At 40.0% G+C, this 16733-nt stretch overlaps 1 long non-coding RNA gene and 1 pseudogene across 1 annotated transcript; both read left to right on the top strand.

Annotated features, from left to right (window-relative positions):
* The first annotated feature begins 3314 nt into the window (after nucleotides 1-3314).
* LOC144614596 (uncharacterized) lies at nucleotides 3315-5719 on the top strand. Its single transcript, XR_013552450.2, has 3 exons — nucleotides 3315-3543; nucleotides 4542-4650; nucleotides 4808-5719. It is a non-coding gene; the product is annotated as an uncharacterized LOC144614596 (long non-coding RNA).
* A 5515-nt stretch (nucleotides 5720-11234) lies between these two features.
* Nucleotides 11235-14114, top strand: LOC132691199 (vomeronasal type-1 receptor 1-like; annotated as a pseudogene).
* The last annotated feature ends 2619 nt before the right edge of the window (nucleotides 14115-16733 follow it).

The raw sequence follows: 16733 nt of genomic DNA, 5'->3' as shown, positions 1-16733 counted from the left end.
TTGATTGAGACCATTGATGGTGACTTCCTAATTGCGCAACGTCCACCTACATTTTTATCAGCCCAGAGAAACTTTGCATTCTCCGTGTTCCATTTGCTCAGACACCATATCAGAAACAAAGCCTCACTAGTTCTCTTTTGTTTTAAGGAGAACACATGTTACAAAGCTAAGCTAGGAGTCTAAGGTGTTTTGTTACTGGTTTTTTACCCCAAATCTGCAATCTTTAAGGTGACATCCAGATGCTAAGGGCTCCTTGAAATCTTATTTTTGCTTTGTCACTAACCCCACTTCAGTTGTGTGGACTCAGTAGCATCTTCAGGGTGCGTCATAGGCTATTTGTAGCAGAGTACCTGGTTCCTATTTAGGGTTCCAATGGGAACTTTCCTTACAGCGAAACCACTGGATCCAAACAATTAGGGAAGCATACTTGCCCCCTACCCCAATGACCGTCGGCCCAGTGGCACATGGCAGCCATTGATATCACAGAGCATACGCTGGCCACAGGTAGAGGGGAAAGCCAGATCCACCATCTGGGGTCACAAACACGTTCTCTACCATTTAGAGCCTTGTAACTCCCTACACCACAGCAATCACTGCTCTAACATTCCACCGTTGCCATCAGCTAAAAAAGACTATATTTTGATTCCTTACTAGGCTTGTTGCCACTACCTTCAAACCTCTCATCCCTGAGTTGGGGAATCCAGATAATCCAGGACCTCTGTTCTATCCTGCATTGTCCTAATAATTACCTGTAAAGAGGTCAGTCTGCTCAAAGAGCTGATGTTATGATCTGTCACTTAAAAGCTTCCCAAAGCCTGATCAGGACCTTACCCGAATCCTCCAGCTGTCCTCTGGAGGAGGACAGCTCCTTTTCCTCTCCCGTTACTTGCCTGTCCACCTTGGTGGGTTCCTAGCTCAGTATAGTCATGAAAATCTCAAGAATGCCAAATAAATCAATTTTTAACTTTGTAACGTTCTTCCAGGATTACTTTTGTCTATGTTAATATTCTGCCACCTTTATACAGAGAATAGAAAATCATTATTTGGGGGGCACCTAGGTGGCTCAGTCGGTCAAGCGTCCGACTTGGCTCAGGTCATGATCTCGGGGTTCATGAGTTTGAGCCCCGTGTTGGGCTTTGTGCTGACAACTCAGAGCCTGGAGCCTGCTTTGGATTCTGTGTCTCCCTCTCTCTCTCTGCCTCTCCCCCACCTGTGGTCTCTCTCTGTCTCTAAAATAAATAAACATAAAAATCATTATTTGGTATCATTTGACAACATCTTCTGCCTCGTAAATCTAAAACAATTCTCTTATGGGCTCCCTGTGTTGAAATGGAAATGATGCCTCCCTTCAATGTAGGGTCAATTCCTTGATTATTGACACTTAAAGATGACCTCCCCATGTCTTAACTTTTAAGGGGTTTTGTTCTTGGTCTATCACATCTCTTGACTGACAAACCCACCCCTCACTGATCTTCAGTCTCTTAATCGCCTTTACAAAAAGTACAAAAGTACAAAAATCAGTAAGTCTGTGTACTTCATAAAATAACTACCCTTCACTCTGATCTAGTACATTTTCTTACCTAGCTTTGCTCTCCCTCACTCTCTATGGCTAAATTTTCACAAGCACTTTCTCTCTCTTTTTGTTTTTTGTTATTTCAACTCCTGTGTGTTTCCTACTCATTCGTATGAAAGTTTGTCTTCACAGCTTCATCATCGTCAATGAACTTATGAACACATTAATGACATTTAAATTTTTCCTTAAAGTTTTTTTCAGCGGCTTTTGGCACCACGGGGTTTTTGTTGTTGTTCTGTATTCTTTTTTTTTTTTTTTTTTTTTTTTTTAAATAATGTGTATTTTTGAGAGAGAGAGAGACAGAGCATGAGCATGAGCAGGGACGGCCAGAGAGAGAAGGAGACACAGGATCCGAAGCAGTCTCCAGGCTCTGAGCTGTCAGCACAGAGCCTGACGCAGGGCTCGAGCTCACGGACCGTGAGATCATGACCCGAGTCGAAATTGGATGCTCAACCAACTGAGCCACCCAGATGCCCCTGTTGTTTTGTATTCTTAACTGAATATGCTGGCTCGAGAAGAAAAAAATATATATTCTCTTAGTATTGTAATGAATGAGGGTCCAACTAACAGTCATCTCTTAATCTGTATCTGCTTTTTGGTGATCTTATGCAATGGCATGATTATAAATAATATGATAAGCTCAAAACTTTAAAGTGTGTATCTCCATTGAAAAATCCAGCGCTCAGCTATCTAATGATCTATTTGCAAAACCTATTTCTGGACATCTGGTAGACATGACAGACTCCACACTTAAACTTCTCCGAACTCTCTTTAAAAAAATTTTTTTAAATAAACTATTTTTTAAAGAGTAGTTTTAGCTTCATAGCCAAATTAACAGGAAACTACAGAGATTTCCCATATATCCCATGCCCTCACATACACATAGTCTGTCTCATTATTAACTCCAGCACTACAGTGGTGCAGTTGTTATGATTGATGAACCTACAAAGACATGTTATCACTCAAAGACCATGATTTCCATTAAGGTTTACTCTTGTACATTTCATGGGTTTGGATAAATGTATAATGACATGTGTCCACCATTATAGTTATACAAATTAGTTTCACTCCCCTAAAATTTCGGTTTACTGCCCTAAAAATTCTCCACCTAATCGTCCCTCCCTCCTGCCTAACCTCTGGCAATGACTGATATTTTTATTGTCTCCATAGTTTTGCCTTTCCAGAATGTTATACAGTTTGTAGCCTTTTCAGAATGGCCTCTTTGACTTAGTAATATGTGTTTAAGTATCCTCCACTGTCTTTTCATGGCTTGACAGTGCTCGCTCTCTCGTTCTAAGTGCTGAATGATATTCCATTGTCTGGACAGAGCACAGTTTATTTATCCATTCACCTAATGAAGGACATCTTGATTGCTTCCAAGTTTTGCCAGTTGTGAATAAAGTTGCCTGTATACATCCGTGTGCAGGTTTTTGTGTGGATGTGTTTTCAACACATTTGGGTATATACCAAGGAATGCAATTGCTGGATTGCCTGGCAAGCCCGTCAGTCTTGTAGGAAACTGCCAGACTGTCTTCCAAAGTGACTGTGCCATTTTGCTTCCCTGCCAGCGACGAATGAGAGTGCCCGTTGCTCCACCTCCTCACCAGCATTTGGTGGTGTCCGTGTGAGCTTGCTTCTCACTCTGCTCTGACCGCAGCTGTCCCACTCTCACTTGATAGCGACTGCATCCTTCCAGTTGCTCAGACTAAAAATCCAGGGCTCGTTCTCGACTCATTCCTTTTCTCGTACCGCAGAACCAGTCCTACAGGAAATCTGATTGGGTCTACTTTCAAAACATATCATGAATCTGACCCCTTTGCACCGCCATGCCTGTCCTCAGCCTGGTAAGAGCCACCATGCTCTATCTGAATTTCTGCAGCGGTCGTCAACTGATCTTGATCCTATGCTTTTTCTTCTCAAGTCTGTTGTCAACGCTTCAGCCAACGTGACCCTTTCAAAGTATGAATCAGGTAATGTCCGTATTTGAGCAAGATCCCAGAAGCCCTCCTCATTTTACTTGGGGAAAATTCAGAATTCTTACAAGAGCTTGAGGAGCTACACAGGTCTTTAGCCCATGTTTCTCTCCGACCACTTTTTTTTTTTTTTTAACGTTTATTCATTTTTGAGAGACAGAGAGAGATGGAGCATGAGTGGGGGAGGGGCAGAGAGAGGGAGACACAGAATCCGAAGTAGGCTCCAGGCTCTGAGCTATCAGCACAGAGCCCAACACAGGGCTCGAACTCACGAAATGCAAGATCATGACCTGAGCCGAAGTCGGACGCTCAACTGACTGAGCTACCCAGGCGCCCCTCTCTCTGAGCACTTTTAAACCCTGTGGCTCATTCATCTCATTCCATAGGCATCAGTACCAGACTTTGCTCGACACAATGATACTGGCTGATACCTGTGCTTGGGTCATATACTCAAAAATGCTGCATGGCTTACTTCATCTTTATTCAAGTCTTGCCTGAAGTTTCCATTTGCCGTCAGGTCTCCCTTACTACTCTACCCTCTCATTCCCTGCTCATCCCCCAACTCCATTTTACTCCCCTTCAAGGCACCTGTCATCATATAGCATACTGAATATTTACTGTTTATTAGATAATACTAGATATTAGATATTATTATTATCTAATACCTGTTTCAATACAGGTAAGTTCTCTTCTACCTTCCCCCTTCCTCTTGCCCTCTATAGATCACTTACACCAAGGATAATGTATTATCTACATTTCAGGTGCTTAACATCTGTTTATTGAAGTAGTAAATAAAAGTTGCCTTGGGAGTGCCTGGCCGGCTCTGTCAGTAGTGCATGTGACTCTTGATCTTGGGATTGTGGGTTCAAGCCCCATGTTGGGTGTAGAGATTATTTAAAAATAAAATCTTTTTAAAAATTTGCCTCACTTTCTTCATATTCATTTTTAATACTTTAGTAATTTTTACTTAATGGTTCTTTCTTTTCCTCTTTCAGAATATGGGCAGTGTAAGAATCATATTTGAGAGGTAACATCCTCAGGTTGGCCAGAATCACAGACCAGCCTTGAATGAGGCTTCCTTCTGTCACTTCACACACACACAAGGTGAGCATCCTCATCTCACCTGTCATTTCCACCTGATACTTTTCAGAAAACTTAGCTTTGTTTTCCCGTGGCTGTTCCTGCTTTTTCTTTCTTTCTGAGATAATTAATCACTACTAATAGCTCCTAGTAATTTGTAGCTTTTACTTTTTTTTTCCAGAGGTAATTTCAACTCTCCATGCAGACACTGTCACTGCAATTATTGGTGAAGTGATCATCACTTCCCAGCAAAGAGATGAGATCATGGTGTCCCAGACCTTTATCTCGGATAAGATACCACCTTTGCACACATGCTCCAGATTGGACTCTAAAATCTGCTGGTTTGGTGGGGAATGACATTTGGTAAGTAGAACTTCCTTTTAGATCAAGAGAGAGTCTTAGAGAAAAATGATACTGCTAAGAAAACATTTTAAGAAATATTGTGTGTGAATATAATCTTATTTTCCTGGGGAGAGAAAATGGGCACAAATATATACAGAAGGGATATTTTCTAAGGGTTCCTGAGAAGTAGAGACCCAACATTCCTGTCTGGAGGCTGCCTGATGTCTGTCTTCTGCCTTCTTGGTCATAGCCCTCTGAATTTTTGGGATTTGGGAGCAGAAATCATCGGATAATATTACTGTGTTAAAATCTACATGTGACCCTGACATTTAACTAGAACTTTCCCTGAACTTTATCAGTTGCTTTGAATCCATTGTGATTTCAAAAGTCATTATTCAAACTCAACCTCACAAGCAATAATAAATTGGTCTGTTCTAACCACAAAGATCCTAGTCAGGGGAGCTGTTAGTAAGATTATCCTGCCACTTTCCCAGGAAGTAAAATGTGTCCAATACAGTTCCTAATTGTGCCTCTACAGAAAGCAGTTTGCTCAAGGAATGAGATGGGGTTTTATTTGTACATGAATGTCTGTGTTTCTTAAAGGACACGTGGCTCGAGCATTCATAGAACATTTGTGCTACGTTATTTACCCAAACATTGTTCTCCTCACTCCTACTCAATTGAAATATCTAATTATTATTAAAATTCATTTTTACGATTTATTATAAATAAAACTTTATTTTAATTATGATTCAAGGGCAACCCTCCTATCTCTTTCTCTTTGTTAATTTCAAATGTGTATTTTATTTAATTTTACCTGTGATTTCCTAAAATTTTCAGCTGGAGTTATAAACCCTACTACCTTTTTCCCAAGAAATATTTGAACAAATTTATATGCATATGCATACAATAAATGTTCTTTTCTTCCTCACTCTCCCTCTTCCCTAAGCTCACATGTCACTGGGTTTATGATTTGTTATCAGTTATTGTGTATACTTCCAGAAATGCTTTGATTCATTAGCATGTACTTTCTTAGATTCCAGTGTTTCCCAAACTTTAATGTCAGTTATATAATGAATTTTAATTTGATAAATTATTGCCTATTAATATTATTATTAACAAATATTATTTGTTAAAGTTTATTTATTTATTTTGAGAGAGAGAGAGAGAAAATGCACGTGCATGTATGAGCCAGCAGAGGAGCGGGGGGAGAAAGAGAGAGAGAGGGATAATCCCAAGCAGTTTCCATTCTGTCAACGCAGAGCCCGATGTGGGGCTTGAACTCACAAACCCATGAGATCATGACCTGAGCTGAAATCAAGACTTGGCCACTTAATCAACTGAGCCACTCAGGCTCCCCGATAACAAATATTATTACAAAACTGAAGACCACTCTTGTTTGATGTATCCTAATTTAATTAATTCTCTGGAAACATCTAACATTTAGAAGGTTATAAAAAATTGCTATCTAATTAAATGTGGATAATAGAACTGAACATTTTTACCTAATAATATTTTATATATAGAAAGATCCTACTCCTATACCATTATACAAATTTTTAGACTGATAAACCATAATTAATTCATTTAATCTTTATCTAGGTGAGGTTATGTGAGATTACAATATGATAATGTAAAGTGAAGATGTGAATGTGATTAAATATTTGGCACAGGAGTATATTCCTGCATATAAATGGTATCTCCTTTTAAATTTATTATGTATTTACATGATAATTTCTAAGAAAAAACATTAAAAATTTTTAAAAATAAATTCTTATTTATATAACTTTCAATGTTAGAAAATATATGATCATATATCTCATGATTAGAGGTGGCATCTAGAATGTTATTAATTGCCTCTCCTTTCCATTATTCTTAGGTAAAATATTTTCTATTATTTTGTTCTTCATCTTTATATTTTAATTTAATCATGCCTTTCATCTTATATAAATTGTACATTTTCACATATTCCAATAAGTTTAAGTTACTAGGCTTCTGTCATATGGATTGTTTACTACATACATATTTATCACAAGTCATTATTTTAAAAAATATATACATCCTATATGGTTTATCTGTTACGTTTAGGTTTTTTACTTATATATATGTTTTTATTTAATTAATTAATTAATTTATTTATTTCTTTTTAAAGTTTTAATGTTTATTTATTTTTGAGAGAGAGAGAGAAACAGAGCAAGAGGGGGAAAGGGGCAGAGAGAGAGGGAGACACAGAATCCGAAGCAGGCTCCAGGCTCTAGCTGTCAGCATAAAGCCTGATGCGGGGCTCAAACTCACCAACCACGAGATCATGACCTGAGCTGAAGTTGGATGCTTAACCGACTGACCACTCAGGCGCCCCTACATGTTTTTATTTTTTTAAAAAAAAATTTTTTTTTTCAACATTTTTTATTTATTTTTGGGACAGAGAGAGACAGAGCATGAACGGGGGAGGGGCAGAGAGAGAGGGAGACACAGAATCTGAAACAGGCTCCAGGCTCCGAGCCATCAGCCCAGAGCCTGACGCAGGGCTCGAACTCACGGACCGCGAGATCGTGACCTGGCTGAAGTCGGACGCTTAACCGACTGCGCCACCCAGGCGCCCCTACATGTTTTTATTTTTAAAATATTAAGACATTTAGGGTGCATCCGGGTGGCTCAGTCAGTTAAGTGTCAGGCTTTGGCTCAGGTCATGATCTGGAAGTCCATAAGTTGGAGCCCAGCATCAGGGTGTGTGCTGATAGCTTGGAGCCTAGAGCCTGCTTCAGATTCTGTGTCTCCCTCTCTCTCTGCCCCTCCCCCACTCACACTCTGTCTCTCTCTAAAAAATAAATATTTAAACAAAATTTTTTAAGTTAACATTTAAGAAACGTGTATATACATGCTTATTATTTGTATATAACGTGTATAAACGTGTATATACATGTTAAATAGCATGTAGTAGAAATGTAGGTTTCTTTTTCCACATAACTATGCAGATATCTTAATAATATGTATTAAATAAACTTTTCTTTCCCTACTGATTTTTATTTATTTATATTTTTATTAAAAAATTTTTTTTAATGTTTATTTTTGAGAGAGAGAGAGAGAGAGAGAGTATGAGCAGAGGAGGGTCAGAGAGAGAGGGAGACACAGAATCCAAAGCAGGCTCCAGGCTCTGAGCTGTCAGCACAGAGCCCAACGCAGGGCTCAAACCACAAACTGTGAGATCATGACCTGAGCCAAAGCCGGAAGCTTAACTGACTGAGCCACCTAGGCGCCCCTCAGAATAATTTTTAATACTTAACCACTATAATACAAAAATAAAAAAGGAAAGAAAGGCAAAAAATCCCAATATCCAGTAATTTTGGAAAAAATTAAAGCTGTGCTTGAGGCAGTATCATCTTCTTTTTTTTTAAGTTTTTTCATTCTTGAGAGACAGAGCATGAGTGGGGGAGGGGCAGAGAGAGAGGGAGACACAGAATCTGAAGCAGGCTCTCTAGGCTCTGAGCTGTCAGCACAGAGCCTGACTTGGGGCTTGAACCACAAACTGAGATCATGATCTGAGCCGAAGTCGGACGCTTAACCTTGAGGCAGTGCCTTCTTGATACACTGCATCTTTATTGCTGAGGCCCATGATTGGCAGCCCAGATGTCACTCCTAAACAATAGATGTGTTTTGGGGCACCTGGGTGGCTCAGTCGGTTGAGCCTCCGACTTCAGCTCAGGTCATGATCTAATGGTTCATGGGTTCGAGCCCCACATCAGGCTCTGTGGTGACAGCTCAGAGCCTGGAGCCTGCATCGGATTCTGTATCCCTCTCTCTCTGTGCCTCCCCTGTTCACACTCTGCCTCTCTCTCTCTCTCAAAAATAAATAAACATTAAAAAATTTTTAAACAATAGATGTGTTTTGCTTGCCTATATTGTGTTTTCATTGAAAGCTTGTTTTTTTTTTTGTTTTATTTTTTATTTTTATTTTTTTAACGTTTATTTATTTTTGAGACAGAGAGAGACAGAGCATGAACGGGGGAGGGTCAGAGAGAGGGAGACACAGAATCCGAAACAGGCTCCAGGCTCTGAGCTGTCAGCACAGAGCCCGACGCGGGGCTCGAACTCACGGACCGTGAGATCATGACCCGAGCCGAAGTCGGCTGCTCAACCGACTGAGCCACCCAGGCGCCCCGAAAGCTTGTTTTTATAAAATTGAGAATATTGCAGAAACCAGCCTGGGTTTGTTGATATGGTAATACCAGTTAAAAATTGGTCAGAGCTCGGAAATACCAACCCACTTGGTTGGGTTTTGCATTTTTCACTTTACAGCTCTACCTGTGTGGCTGGCTTTGCTTTTTTTCACTTTCCTCTCTTCATAATGAGGGCACTTAAATTGTTGGTGCTGGCTTAGGAAAAATACTAAGAGAAAGAGTAAGATCAATAGCTTTCAATGAACTCATATCTGAAAGTGACAGGGTAAATACGCAAAATAAGAAAGCATGGTGCTGTAGACAATGAAAGAACAAAATTGGAGCAAACAACAAACCTAGTATTTGCCAGTTATTACAACAAATCCTTTCCAACTTTAATATAGACCTTTTCAAACATCTGCACCAGAGAAGAAGGTAATGATAGGAACCACATGAACCTGTCACACAGCTCCAGCAGAAACCATCCAGGGTCACACTCATTTCATCTGCAAACCTGCCCGGTCTTCCCTCCAGCAAAAATTCAGAGGCCCTTGTATTGCCCTCTGGACCCATCCATTATGACAGGTCCTGCCACCTCAGGGGTCCCACAGTCATTAATGAATATTGCCTCAATTTAGGTGGCGTTCCACTCTGTCCCCCTTTTTCTTTTATTAGGTTAAAACTTTTACAAAAAGAGAGTTTAGATAGCAAAGAAGATCTTACTCCTTTCCCTTTATTTTCTCCTTTTCAGTGTGTTGGTCTTCTATCATCCTCCAGCTGTAAGGTTATTTTTTAAAGTAGTGATAAAAATGCATTTTAAAAACCTATTTGTTTTAATTTGTTACGATTACAATTTGGAAATAGTAATAGCTGGAAATATCCCACACTTTGTCATTGGGAATCCTTCCTGTTAACTCTTGGCATCCTGTTTACATAATCTCAGTAGTTTGGGGTGGCTCTTTTGTTTTCTTCTATAATAGGAAGTTCTGAGATAGTTTCTGTAACTTCTACCCCAGATGTGGATTCATTCATTTCTTCAGGAAGTTCTAATTATCTTTTAATAAAATGTTATGTATACACTGTATATGTATGTGCATGCATTTATGAGCATATATAGTTTGTTTGTTTTTATGTTTGCCTGAATTTTTATAATACTTTTGTCACCATATATATTTAGATAAATATGTAAAAAAAGAATTGTGGCACCAAAGCCACAAACCAGGTATATTGAGAGTGGTCTGACTTTACTTTGTCCTGTGCTCTTTCTCCACTATCACCTACAGGTGCTCATTAAAAAAAAAAATTTTTTTTAATGCTTATTTATTTTTGAGAGAGAGAGAGAGAGAAAGAGAGACAGAGACAGAGCGTAAGCAGGAGAGGGGAAGAGAGAGAGGAAGATACAGAATCAGAAGCAGGCTCCAGGTTCTGAGCTGTCAGCACAGAGCCCGATGTGGGGCTCAAGCCCACAAACCTTGGAGCTGTGAGATCATGACCTGAGCCAAAGTTGGCCACTTAACCGACTGAGCCACGCAGGCAGGTGCTCATTTTTAGAACTTGTAAATGTATTCTTTTAGTTTAAAATTTTGGTCATATACACATAGATAAATGGATTGTAGTTATACTCCCTTTATTAGAAAAATAAGCTAACTGCACACAATATTCCGACACTTTCTATTTTTTACCTGATGATGTGTCCTGGAAACGCAGCAGTAGAGAGAACTTTACCCATCATGGCTGCCTAGTGTCCCATTGTGAACATACACTATGATTCCTTCAGTCTCCTGTTGATTAACATTGGTTGATTTCAATCTTTGTAATTACAAACAGTCCTGCAAAAAATTGTTTTGCACATACGAAAGGCATGTGTAAATATTCATATATTCATATCGCGGTGAGAAATTATATGACTAAAGATGTTTTCTTGGTGTATTGAGAGTAACAAAATTTTCTATTTTAGTCTCCAGATTCCTGAGATTCAGATCAAAACAGCCACCAGTATCCCTTTTAAATTGATGAAATGGTTCCTCTAACTTAAAACTGGGTATTGTTTTCCTCACCCAAACTGGAGTTGGGATCCTTGGAAACTCCTTGCTTCTTTGTCTTTATATCTTTACTTCACTCACTAGGCACATGTTGAGACCCACAGACTTGATTCTCATCCAGCTAGTCCTAGCTAACAACTTGGTTCTTTTTCATACAGGAGTTCCTCAGACAATGGCAGCATTTGGGTTGAAATCTTTTCTGGATGATGCTGGATGTAAGCTTGTCTTCTATTTTCACCGAGTGGCCAGAGGGGTTTCCCTCAGCACCACCTGCCTGCTCAGTGGTTTCCAGGCCATTAAGCTCAACACTAACACCTCCAAGTGGTTGGAGCTCAAGGTTACATTCCCAAAGTGCTTTGGCTTCTGCTGTTTCCTCTGCTGGATCCTGCATCTCCTGTTGAATATCTTTATTTCTTTGCATGTTACTGGACCAAGAAAGAACAAAAACATGAGTGTGGAAAAAATTTATGAATACTGTAATTCACCCATTCCAAACAAATTTGTTGTTTTACTACATGCAGTCATGTTCTCCTTCATTGGTGTCACTTGTTTGGGCCTCATGGCCTGGTCTAGTGGCTCCATGGTCTCTGTCCTGCTCAGGCACAAGCAACAAGTCCAACACATTCACAGCAACAGACTTCCCCCCAAACCCTCCCACGAGGCCAGAGCCACGCACACCATCCTGGCCCTGGTGAGCATATGCATCTCCTTTTATTTTGTCTCTTTCATTTTGTCTTTTGGGTAACACTTATTGTGAACCCAAGCCACTGGCTGATGAACATCTCTGCTTTGGCATCTTCAGGCTTCCCGACCTTCAGCCCCTTCGTGCTCTATGGCAGTGACACCCGTGCCTGTCAGTTTTTCTCTGCTTCTAGGGAAGAAAAATAATTTTTCAAGTATGGTCTCTAAAACAGTAAGTTCCCTATAGGACATCCTATCATTTATTTAATCACTTTTCTTTTGCCGGTTTAAAAAAAAAATGTATTCATTTTTGAGAGAGATAGAGAGAAAGACAGAGTGCAAAGAGGGGAGGGACAGAGAGAGGGGGAGACACAGAATCCAAAGCAGACTCCAGGCTCTGGGCTGTCAGCACAGAGCCTGACACAGGGCTGAAATCCACAAACTGTGAGATCATGATGTGAGCCAAAGTCAGACGCCTAACCCACTGAGCCACCCAGGGGTCCCTATTTAATCACTTTTTTGTGTGTTTGTATGCTCGTGTTTAATGCCAGATGATCTATTATCACATAGGGACTCAGTATGGAATAACAGCAAAAATAACCCTGGCCTCATACGGCTTATAAGATTTCCAAAAAATGAACATGGTATAAATAATATCTCAGTGATGACTTTCTAAAACTACAGGGTGCCTTGGTGGCTCAGTTGATTAAGCATTTGACTCTTGCTTTCGGCTTAGGTCATGATCTCACGGTTTCATGAGTTTGAGCCCCACATCGGGCTCTGCACTGGCAGTGCAAAACCTGCTTGAGATTCTCTCTCTCTCCCTTGCTCTCTGCCCCTCCCTCACTCACTCTGTCTCTGTCTTTCTCAAAATAAAATTTTAAAAAACTTAAAAAAAATAAAATTATATAATGCTATTCAATGGAGAATATCAGGTAATGCTGATAATGACATGGGGATTTTTGTGTTTAGTTCTGTTGATTCAAACTTTGAAGTGACATCCATAAGATTCATTGCATTGTCAAAGCATATTGAGTGAAAAGTGTTTCAAGTGAGAAGAAAATGACTGGGAATACCCCAAATTGGTCCAACACAGGTGGACTTAAAGGAATTAAAAGAAGTTTATGAGGTTTAGCAGAGTGTGGCGAGGGAGGAAGGTAGGTGGTATCTTCTGGCAGGGGTTGAAGGTGGTGTCAATGATCAAAACTTTTCATAGGAAAGATCATGGGTCTCTCAGAATTTTTGTCCACTGAAAGAATCAAAATTGTGATAAAAAATAAAAATAATTTCAGGTGCCTGGGTGGCTCAGTTGGTTAACTGTCGTAGACTCTAAGTCTGAAGTTCTCTTTTGGCCAGCAAAAGAGTGGGACGCAGGATTAAAGCAAGAGATGGCTAATGTCCGGGAAAAGATATGAGCCCCAAATAAGGGTCCTTGCCCTGTATTTATTAAGATAAGAAGGCTTACAAACGTGATGGGCATGTACAAAGAGACAAAGAAACTGTGAGCATTAACTTGGGGATGTGAGGGAAAACGGGGGTTTTGAAGATATACAGTGTTTGGGGTTTGGGTCAATATAAAACAAAATCCTGGCACCAGGCAGATGGGTAGATGGTTGTTAATGGCAGATATGAGGCACCGTGTCTGTTTATCTTAGCTAGCCTGGGGGATGAGACAGATAGGGGGAATAACCTCAGGGTTAACAAGGCACCTTTTCTTTTGTTAACCATCTCCGCTCTGGGCTGCTTTGCCTGCAGCACAGCAGTCCATAGTCCGAATTCACCAGTTTACCTAACTTGGCCCCTTCCTCTTGTGAAAGCAGCTTTTCTGCTATGGTACTAAATTGGGGGGCATTTTTGCCTCGCATGCCTAATCTTGTTCACCTTATATACCTTTGTATTGAGAGCCTTTGCACCCATTCCTATTTTGGGACTTTGTCCCTCCTTCTCTATTCCAGGGGCTCTGCACTCCCTTCTATTCTGGGGTGCCTTTGCATCCCCTCTATATTCTGGGGTGCCTTTGCACCTCCCTATTCTTGGAGTGCCAGTCTTTTTTACCCGAACTTGGGTGTGAGCATTCTGTGGCTTTGTATTTCTTTATGCCTTGTTAACCCATTGGTGTAAGCCCGGGGATTTCTAAGCTTATTCTCCACAGTTAACTATCCGACTTCAGCTCAGGTCATGATCTCACAGTCTGAGTTCGAACCCCATGTCGGGCTCTGTGCTAATAGCTCAGAGCCTGGGGCCTGCTTTGGATAATCTCTCTGCCCCTCCCCACTTGCACTCTGTCTCTCTCTCTCTCAAAAATAAACATTAAAAGTTTTAAAAAGTAAAAAAATAAAAATAAATAAAAATAATTTAATTAGAATAATTTACTACAAATTATTGTTTAGCTCTCTTTTACCTTAGTTTACAGTATGTTTTTTCTCTTAAATAAATAAGTGATAAAACAATGCATTTCCAATTCAGCAATATTTAGGGGTCAGAGCTGACAACAAGTCTCTCCTTGACCAAACTTTAGTAGGCTCCTCAGAATCCTATTCCCAACTAGATCTCAACGTTTGGACTTCTGTGCCCATATTTGCATTGTCCAATTGTAGCAAGAATCCAATTAAGTTGATGTAGGCAGAATCCACCTCTGCTTAATAGCTCCTTGAATATCTCATCAAATTGCTCATCCCACCATCCCCCAGTTGGTACTGATCACCATGGCCTGCTTCCAGCAAGAATCCCCCTTACCCATGAAATTTCCCCTTAGTACCTTTCCATCCACTGACTCCCACACTGCTTCTTGGCTATGAACCCCTAGTTGTTCATGCTGTATTTGGAATTGAGCTACTTTCTATACTGAGGTCTCTTTCCCCCCATTACAATTGTTCCTTATTAAAATCTGCATATACTGCTTTAACTACGGTTCAGCTCTGGTTTTCTTTAATTTTTTAATGTTTATTTAATTTGGAGGGAGAGAGAGAGAGAGACAGAGCATGAGTGGGAGAAAGGCAGAGAGAGAGGGAGACACAGAATCCGAAGCAGGCTCCAGGCTCTGAGCTATCAGCACAGAGCCTGATGCAGGGCTTGGACTCACGAACACTGAGATTGTGACCTGAGCCAAAGTCGGATGCTCAACTGACTGAGCCACCCAGGTGCCCCTGGTTTTCTTTAATAGACTTCGAAAATTATTATTTTTTGTGAAATAAAATTAATTTTTAGAAAATTTTGTCAGTTGTTGGTACTTAAAAGAAACTTTCAAAGAGTTTCATTTCATTTCACTTTTATTTTACATCTTTAATCACTTGACTTTTATGATGACTAACTTCATAAACATAATACTTGGTAATTAAAAAGTATATGTGGGTAAATGTACAATTCTGCATTTCTATGATGTCTATAACTAAAATTGTATTAAAATTAATTTTATTTGTTGTATTTTTGAGACTGCCTCATGTAAAATACAGTTTAATGTATATAAAAATAAAACCTGTACTTAAATTATATAAATACAATTTTTTAAAGTTTATTTTGAGAGACAGGGAGAGAGAGTGAGCAGGGGACAGGCAGAGAGAGAGAGAGAGAGAGAGAGAGAGAGAGAATTCCAACCAGGCTCCACACTGTCAGTGCAGAGCCCTACTTGGGGTTTGATCTCACCAACCAAACTGTGAGATCATGACCTGCGCCGAAATCAAGAGTCAGACATTTAACCAACTGAGCCACCCAGGCACTCCTAAATGATCATTTTAGTCCAATATATTTAAGCAACACGTTTGTTATGTATGATAAATGATGATACCTTTCTGGCCTCTAGTAAACTCAAGAGAATTATTGTGCCTCAAAAAGAGAGCTGTTCTTTTTCTTCATTAGCCCATCATCCTCTAATTGAAAATCTGCACACTCTCTTTAAGAAGTTTAACTGTGTTTATATTTTTCATGGGCTCAGGTTTTATAAAAGCACCCAGTGGCTTACCTTGAATGGGGGACTCCATTACCTAGGAATGTTGACTCATTTAAGTGTTTCCTGAAGAAAATTGCATGCCCTAAATCATCCCAGGGCTAGGTATCAGGTAACTAGAGATCACCTCTATAACCTGAAGTCCACTGGAATTGTTCAAAGTAGCCAATTCTCAGCTGTTTGCTCTGCTCTGCCCTGCCTTTCCCATGGAAAACACAATAAAGTCTCTGGGCTAGGCCTTTCCTTGGCTCCTGCTTCTGCCTCCTAAACAAATCCCAGCATTCCTTCTGTGACCTTTCGTGGTATGCTGTGCCTCTCATTTCTAGAGACACAGTGAATAACATTAAACTTTTCTCTCAATGTCATTGACCTGTCCATGCTGTCACTAAGTCGCCTTTATAAAGTAAGACCTGGGCCCAAATCAGCCTCTCTCAGCTGTATAATACTACATCTCATGACCCATTTCTCGGCACCCTCATCTTCTTTTTCTATTGTGCCTAACACATTCCAACATTGTACATAATTCATTGGTTTTTTTTTCATATTTCATATTTCTTCCCGTCTTTCATGAATACTGTAGAATGTAAGCTTCTTGATGGCTGAGGTCTTTGTCTCTTGTTTTCAAATTTGTTCCATGTACTTAAGATAGGGGTTGAAATGCAGTAGGTGTTTATCGAATGTTTGTTAGAGCCGTGAATAAGCATGGTATTACAGTATCCTTGTTCATCTTTCTAAATGTTTTCATTCTCCTTGAGAGTAGATAATCAGAATTTTCAAGATTGGAAAGAAATTACATTTTGGAGACTAAACCCTGTTGTATTCAGTGTCTCAGCCCCACTGTGTGCTCAGCTTCATTTTCTTACCTCTCAGACTTCAGTGTTTCCAGCTCAGTTTTTGCTGCCATCTTTCACCTGTCAAAGGTATGTCCCCCAGAACCATTTT

The sequence above is a fragment of the Panthera onca genome, chromosome E2 (genome assembly GCF_046562875.1).
Source record: "Panthera onca isolate mPanOnc1 chromosome E2, mPanOnc1 haplotype 2, whole genome shotgun sequence".
In the NCBI taxonomy this organism is placed as follows: Eukaryota; Metazoa; Chordata; class Mammalia; order Carnivora; family Felidae; genus Panthera; species Panthera onca.
Note: the sequence above shows the minus strand (reverse complement) of the source record. Positions and strands in the feature narration are given on the sequence as shown.